Source organism: Platichthys flesus, chromosome 1 (assembly GCF_949316205.1).
Source record: "Platichthys flesus chromosome 1, fPlaFle2.1, whole genome shotgun sequence".
Taxonomy (NCBI): Eukaryota; Metazoa; Chordata; class Actinopteri; order Pleuronectiformes; family Pleuronectidae; genus Platichthys; species Platichthys flesus.
The window spans coordinates 4,476,409-4,484,995 of record NC_084945.1 but is presented as its reverse complement, the minus strand read 5'-3'; the positions used below and the strand labels follow the sequence as shown (position 1 = coordinate 4,484,995).

General features: G+C 44.6%; 1 pseudogene; it reads left to right on the top strand.

Annotated features, from left to right (window-relative positions):
• Positions 1-4,434: 4,434 nt before the first annotated feature.
• Positions 4,435-6,852, top strand: LOC133957358 (centrosomal protein of 164 kDa-like; annotated as a pseudogene).
• The last annotated feature ends 1,735 nt before the right edge of the window (positions 6,853-8,587 follow it).

Here is an 8,587-nt window from a genome sequence, read left to right as displayed (position 1 = left end):
CATTCAGACTTATTGTAAGATTGTACTGTTTTAACTCTTACTTTGCTATAGACTCTTCTTTTTCAGAAGTTTCCTGACAAACACACATATACTTTAAAGTAGATCTGTATATAATAGACAAACATGACTTTGAGTAAAGTGCAGTAATATTTCTTAATTGATCAATTAAATGGAAGTAGAATGATACTAAATGTTTTATTTGGATCTGCACCAACTTGCACAAACAGTCCCCTAAATATCACTGATTTTAATCATCAACATCCATGAATTATTTTCCATGGGACATTGGTTAAAATATTTAAAAACATGGCCCTGTCTTGAACAATCTTGGTTCCAGCCCATGTCTAATGGGCCCTTCCTTGGTACCTGTCCCATCCTTCAATCAAGTGTCCTGGAAATTTGTCTGGTAGATATTTTGTGACGCAAACAAAAGAATAAGAGAATTAGAGCAGCTGAAATGATTGTTAACATTACTGATCAATTCAATTCTTGCAGATCTTCCATTTTCTGATGACTGACTAATTGATTTATTGATTGCTGCAGCCTCACCTGTGATATGATAGAAAACCCCTAAGAATATTCAGGTCAGCAGCATATTTTATATTTGAGCTTACGATCCTGAACAATTATACACAAACGTAACCCTGAGAAAATAAACCGCTGAGTAAACTGGGATTTGTGTGTCTCTGTAGACAGGGGTGGAATTATTGTATTAGAATCCATTTGGTCTGGTCTTTCTCATTCAAGTTCAGGAAACTTATCTGGAATTCCACTGGAAACACGAAATGATTTAAATTCATTTTCGCCTCGAGCTGCTACTAAGAGTCATTTGCAATTACTGACAATTCCTGAGAGGTCGGGAAATGAACTCATCCTCGGTGAGTAGATCGCAGCAGGTTTTATAAACAGGTGGAAAGTAGATATGTTTGAAAATAAATATTGGACAGTATAACTGAGCTTAAAACATTTCATGTTAACACCTTGTGAAATTGTCTCGTACACGTGTTTAATTCAAAGTCTTATTACAGTGGCTACTTTGTGATTTTAACAATTAGGTTTCATTTGCACTGTTTCACACTGATAAAATGTGATAAAGTCTGTGTCCACAGTTTCCTAACATGGACTTTTAACACGTGCATTTATTCCTAATGCTCCAGCTTTCAAGTGCGGTTCAGACATAGTAAAACAGCAAATGGATCTAATAGTTTTATTTGCTGTCAAACCAGATTCTTCACATTTTAACCTGTGGTGCTCAGAGTTTCTGTAAATCAGCAGAAAGGCAAAAGGAAACACAAACTTCAAGGGGAGTCTCACAAGAACTCTAATATTATTAAATATTTCTAGTGGCTCTCAGTGTGTTATCGCAATACTTAACTCTCAAAGGATAAAATGCTGAAGGAAAAATTGATTCAAAAAAGGTATACACTCCTGATCAAAATCTTAAGACCAGTTAAAAAATTGCATGAATTTGCATTTTGCACTGTTGAATCTTAGGAAGGTTCTAAGTTGAGTTTCATAATGCAAAAAGAAGAACTGGGAACAAGAGCCCAAAATTTGTGAGCAGGCAATTTATTGAAAACAACAATTTAACTGAAGTAGGCTGTTCATCAGCTGATCAAAAGTTTAAGACCACAGCCTTTAAAAGCCAAAATCTGTCTAAAAATTTGGATTCCATGTCATTTCCTGTCAAGTAAAAAAATCTTACTGGCGCTGAGCCGGAGGATCCGAATGGCTGTCCGTCAAGACACGGGACGAGCCTCGTCCCAAATTAAGGCCATTACTGGTGCTGACTGCAGCCCAATAACCATCAGACGGCATCTGCGAAGGAAGGGCTTCAAAAACAAGAAACGTTTTCAAAGCCCACGTCTCCTTCAACGCCACAAAATTGCCCGTTTAAGACTTTGCAAGGGAGCACCAAACATGGGACATTCAAAGGTGGAAGAAATTTTTATACTCTGACAAGAAAAAATGTAACCTTGATGGTCCTGATGGCTTCCAACGTTACTGGCATGACAAGGAGATGCCACCTGAGATGTTTTCTACGCGGCACAGTGGAGGGGGCGCCATCATGATCTGGGGTGCTTTTTCCTTCAATGGAACAATGGAGCTCCAGGTTGTGCAGGGGCGTCAAACAGCAGCTGGCTATGTGGAGATATTGCAGCGGGCATCCCTCATGACTGAGGGCCCTCGTCTGTGTGGTAACGACTGGGTTTTTCAGCAGGACAACGCTCCAATTCACAATGCCCGCCTGACCAAGACTTTTTTCCAGGAGAATAACATCACTCTTTTGGACCATCCTGCATGTTCCCCTGATCTAAATCCAATTGAGAACATTTCGGGGATGGATGGCAAGAGAAGTTTACAAAAATGGACTTCAGTTCCAGACAGTGGATGCCCTTCGTGAAGCCATCTTCACCACTTGGCGCAACATTCGCACTATGAAATAAATCCTGAGTGGCGTCCTGTCATAGCTGGTGCGCCGTCTGTTGTAATAGACACCAGCTTTTCAATAGGCACGTTATTTTCAACGAAGTACTTTTTCACAACGTTGTAAATATCGACTCCTCTGGTTGTGGTTTTTAGTGGAAGCAACGTCAAAAACTCCTCTCTGGTGGAAGCATCTTCGAAAACCATCCGGACAAACACAGCCATCTGAGCAGTATCAGCCGCATCCACCGACTCGTCACATTGAATTGAAAACCATTTGCATTTAATCATGTCCCGCTCCAACTGACCCACTGCATCGGCAGAGAGCGCAGACACTCGCCGTGCCACTGTGTTTGCGCCAAGCTGTACATCAGCGATAGCGGACATGATTTCAGTCTTACTTTTATGGTCCTTGAATAATGTGTCGGCCACCGCTGTCATTGCTTCCTTCACCATCCCGCCATCGTTGTATGACTTCTTGTGCTTTGTCAAAATGTGCGCCACTTCAAATGATGCCTCCGTGGCCGCGTTGGCTTTCTTCGTCGGTCCGATGAATAAACATTGCTGTTTTTTAAGGTTTGCTTTCAGCTGGTTCACTTTCTCAGTCCGTAGAGTGTGGTGGCGCTCCACGTTACCTCTTTTGCCGACCAAAACACTGCTCCCGCATATGAGGCACACACACTTGTCCTTCACGCTAGTAAAGAAGAACTCGCATTCCCACTCCAAATGGAAATTGTATGTTTTCTGCTTTTTCTTGACTTGGCCACCTTGGATTTCCATCTTTGTTGTTTGTGTAAAGTTCTGCTAATACCACCAAACTCCTCACTTTAGCTTAGCGAGCGTACAACGTCACTCAACGTCACAACGTCACTTTGGCTACATCTACAAAAAAATTATATTCCGACGACAGTAAATGCACCTCATCTCACTTAAGTTCACATATGTCACATTGGTGTCCGGTGTAAATTGTATTAGCGTGAACCTGAGTGCATACACTCCAGCATACACCTCTTTGGTGGACTCCATGCAGTGCCAGTCATCTCACTTGAGTGAGTGTACTAATGTTTTCTTGGACCTTTGATGTTGAGTTATTGAGTTATTGTTATTGAGTTGAGTTATTTTTGATAAGCATTGTGTATTGCAATTTCACACGTGTACAAACAGAAGGACTCCATGCAGTGCCAGTCATCTCACTAAGTTTTAAAAAGAGTGAGTGTACTAATGTTTACTTGGACCTTTGATGTTGAGTTATTAAGTTATTGTATCAGAGTTGAGTTATTTTTGATAAGCATTGTGTATTGCAATTTCACACGTGTACAAACAGAAGCTTAAGTCAGTTGATTAATAAATATGTGCGATGTGATGCAAGTAGCTCTTGGCCACTTAATTTTTTTCTAAGTAGCTCTCAGTTGAAAAAAGGTTGCAGACCCCTGACTTAGAACCTTCCAAAGATCAAACAGTGCAACATGCAAATTCATGCAATTTTTTAACTGGTCTTAAAATTTTGATCAGGAGTGTATATTGACCGTTTTGTATGATTTATTAAATGAAACATGAGCTTTTGGGGAGTGCAAGACTCCACTAAGGCTAACGCCCAATGTTGCTCTTCTAAAAAAAGTGAGAAAATAGTTACTGGATCTGATTATTTAGTAGAATTCATACAAGGTTAGGGTTAATTGCCCACTTCAGCGCCAGGAACTCGAGCTTGCCTGACTGAAAGTTATAGTTCTTTTCAGCCGGCGTGAGGGTCCTGGCCCCTTAAGCAATGACACAGAGTTTCTCTCCCTGTTGTTGATAGAGCACAGCACAGACCTTCATGCGATGCGTCATCAAAGGAGCCTTCATCAAAGGAACCTTCTACATAGAGCTGGATTCAAAGATACACCCACAACTCCAGCTCCTGTAGAATAGAACAAATCCAAGCTGAGCCTTATGACCAAGAGAGGACAGAGAGGTGACAGAACAGCAACCTACGAGAGTCTCATCGACAGACATCTGCAAGTAACCATGAGTGCAACAGCCCACATGGGAGGCCAGCTGATCCTTGAAGAGGAATACGATGAGAACTATACACCTTCTGAACAAGAGATTCAAGAGTACGCAAGAGAGATTGGCGTTGATCCTGGCAGTGAGCCGGAGCTCCTGTGGCTGGCCAGGGAAGGCGTGGTTACACCATTGCCTCCAGAGTGGAAGCCTTGTCAGGACGAGACAGGGGAAATCTACTATTTCAACTTCTCCTCAGGCCAATCCACCTGGGACCACCCCTGCGATGAGCACTACCGCCTCCTGGTGGCCCAGGAGCGTGAGCGCACCCAGCTCACTGCAGCTACAGGAGGCATGGGGGCAAAGAAGAAGGTTTCAGAAGCTGCCAACAGGTTAATGCTGGCTCAAGATGGAGGAAGCTCTTTAGCCCATAAAGTTGACCGACTCGTCCTCCACCAGTCCAGCCCTTCTAGCTCCTTCTGCAGCCCCTCCGACTCAGAGCGAAGTGAAGTGGAGCTAAGTCCCAAAGCCTCTCTGAGGCTCCAGAGGCCTGGAACCGCTAGAGGTCGGACAATCCGCACTTCCAACACCAAACCTGGAAATGCTGATACCCCGTTAAAAACCCTTGACAAAGCACTGGTTGAAGAGCCAAGCTTGAGAATCAGGAAAGACAGAGAGAATAAAGAGAAAGAGGAAGACGATGATAAGGAGAGTGAGTGGGAAGAGAGTCTTAGAGAACAAAAAGAGAAGGAGGGGGAGAGGAGGAAGGCTGATCAGGAGGTAGAGGAGGTGAAAAAACAGTTGATTGGGGAGAAAGAGAAGAGGATTTGTTTTATCCAGGAGGAGCTGCGTAGGGAGGAGGAGGAGGAGGAGAGGATTCTGAAGGAGGAGAGTGAAGAAATACTGAGGGCTCTGCGGCAGCGTCTCCTGTTAAAGAGGAGAGAGGAGGAGACCAGGCTCACTGAGGAGTCTGACAGGAAGCTGGAGGAAACCAGAGAGTCTATCCAGAGGGAGAGAGAGACGCACAAGCACAAGCTCAGGGAGGAGAGCGAAGCCATCCTGAAGGTTTTGCAAAAAACTCTAGAGAAAGATCGAGCAGCGGAGCGAGACAGGCTGGAAGCCCAGAAGAGGCTGGATGTTGAACTCCTTAAGGCTGAGCAGGGAGAGGAGCTGGACGCAGAGAGGAGGAGACTCCAAGGACAGCAAGAGGAGAAACTGAACTCTCTCAAACAGGAGCTGTTGATGAGTACACGATCTGAACAGCACCTGACCAACTACCAACGAGATCTCACTGGCCTGCTCCAGGAAGTGCGGGAGGAAGAGCAGCAGGATCACGAGAGGAAGCTGGAGAAGCTGAGGGAAGACCACAAGAGAGAAATGAACACCATCAGAGAGAAATACCTGGATGAGGAGACCATACAGAGAGAGCGCTTGCTGTCCACTCTGCAGGATGACAGAGGGCACCTCCAGGCCTCCCACGCTGTCCAGCTGGAGAAACTTAGGCTTCAGCTCAACAATCAGATAAAAAAGACACAGCTCACACACTCACGCAAGGAGTCCGAAATGCAGGATCTGGCAGATCAGTTGGAGCTGAAGGTCAAAGAGCTAAAGAGCCAGGAGAGCATGCTGCAGATCAAGGCAGTAGATCTGAAGACAAGGAGGAAGAAGCTAATAGACGAACGAGAGGAGGTGGACACAGAGATAGAGGCCTTACCCCGGCTGAACCAGGAGAGAGACAAGCTAAAGGACGAGCTGGAATGGATGAGAGAGGAGAAACATCAAGCCCGAGAACTCATCCAGAGAGTCAGGAAGGAGCGGAGCGAGGCAATCAAGGAAAAGGAGAGGCTGAGAGGGGAGAGGGACAAAGCCAGAGGTGAGAGCAGGAGAGTGAAGGAGGACAAGGAGAAACTGACTTTGCCTGTGTCGCAGCCTCTCTCCGTGCCAGCTCCCACTCCAACCTATAATCCAGTCGTGTCCCACATGCACACCCTGGGCCACAGCTCCCTAGCCCCACCTCCCCCCCTGAGGCCCTTGAACCCTTCGTGGAACTGGACGACTGGGAGCTCTTCAGCCGTATACAATGCCCCCATCAGCAGCGGTCTGAAGGCCTCTGAGGATCTCTTCGACAGCCGGTGGAACCAGATTTTTCCTGGAGCAACTGGGGACCCAGTTGCGTCCAGCACCAGGAGGACCAGCTCAGGCTACTCAGCTTACACTCCTGTTAGGGAACACAGTCCCAGCCTGCGGTCCATGCAGAGGTCAGCAGAGATCGATGGTCAGAGGCTGCAGGGGATGATCAACGGCAACAAGAGGTGGCTGGAGACGCGCAAGAAAGACACCAGCATACCTCTTTTCACTCGGTATCAAGCTCCGTCTTCCAAGAGCAGCCTGGTCTAGCTGGGCCTGGTCGATAACAACCAGATCAGAGTCTACCTCTACTGAGGACATTACGCACTGTTCAGTCCTGTCATTCCATGTCTGTCACTGAGGACTTTGACTGACTTTAATGAGTGTGTCGGCTCTGAGCTGTGACGTTTACATGCAGGGCTTCAGATGAGTCATATGGCCTCTGTGATTCATTCCATTTTAAATAATAATAATAAAATAATAATGAATGTGTCAATTTTTTTTAAATATAATAAGTTCACTAGTTTTGTCATGATCCTGCTCAAAGATCTTGATTATGTTTTCCTACACGTGACATCTATTGCACTTCTGTCCGTCCTGGGAGAGGGATCCCTCACATGTGGCTCTCTCTGAGATTTCTACGTATTTTTACCCTGTAAAAGGGTTTTTCGTAGTTTTTCCTTACTCTTTCTGAGGGTTAAGGACAGAGGATGTCTCACCTTGTTAAAGCCCTATGAGACGAATTGTGTTTTGTGAATATGGGCTATACAAATAAAATTTGATTGATTGATTGATTGAAAGACAAACTAGTGACTCCCAGTAAATGGTCTGAATTTATATACAGCTTCTGTAGTCTTGATGACCACTCACATCACTTTTGCTTTTTATTGTTGATAGTACTTAGGCTGTTTTTTATTTATTTTTTGTTATATTTTATTTATATAATGCACCTTTAGGATTGCTGCTCAACTCCATTGTACACTGTGCAATGACAATAAAAGGATTCTATTCTATTCTTTTCTATTTACTGTACAGTTTTACTGCCATTTACCAATAAACACAAACGTTCATGCAGTGCATCAACACAATAGAGGGTATACCTCCGCCACAGTCCCATTAAATTCAACCAAGACACACTTCTAGTCTTACACTTGTCCTTGCTCGCAATTTTAAGGAAAATGACAAACAAAGGTTATTGGATCCAGTCCCTTACTCAGATCTGGTCCAAACTTTGACGAGCTCTCTCTTGGACCATGAACCAGACATCCACCAAGTTCCTGATCACATAGAAACAGACCAATGAAAACATATTAGCGAAGGCACATGTGGGGTCATATGAAAACATGCCATTTCCTGCCACACCAGCACTACTCCCATGTTCTCCCACTCTCTGTGATGTCATCCTGTAGAAGTTCACCAGCTATGAGGGGAGCAATCACACTCACGTGGATCTGCTCTGTTGTCCGCTTCAGTGTCACATCGGATAGAATATGAAGGAGAGAAGTCCTCCAGCATCAGTGCCCATTCAGCGCAGTTAGACTGTCTCCGGCGCAGCTCTAACAAGCAGGAGTGAGCTGTAACGTGAATAGGAGGTGAGCCCCTCCATCACCGACACACTCACACTTTCTTTGTGGCTTTCCACCCCAATTATTCTCACGTTTCCAAATGTCTAGTCAGCAGAGACAGACTGAAAACTGTGTTTCAAACGTCTTTGATAAACCGAGTCTCTCTTCACTCTCAGTCCTGGCAAAGTCAGACTTTTCTTTTTTTTTCTTCTTCTTTCCAGCTTGAGTGAAAAAGTGTTTTGACATTTTTTTGAACATCGCACCAGGAGAGATTTGAGCTCCCGTAGTTGGGAGTTATCACAGGATTATTGATTTAGACTGACAGTGGCTTGTGACTGCGAGTAGTGACAAAGAAGGTTGAGCGATCTTCTGCTGACTTGTTCTGCTGCCAGAGCCTCCTGCAGCTTATTAAAATGACCTTTTTTTCTTTAAATGTAATTTGGCCCACTGCGGCGTCAATATCTGAAACACGTTGTTTCTGCTCA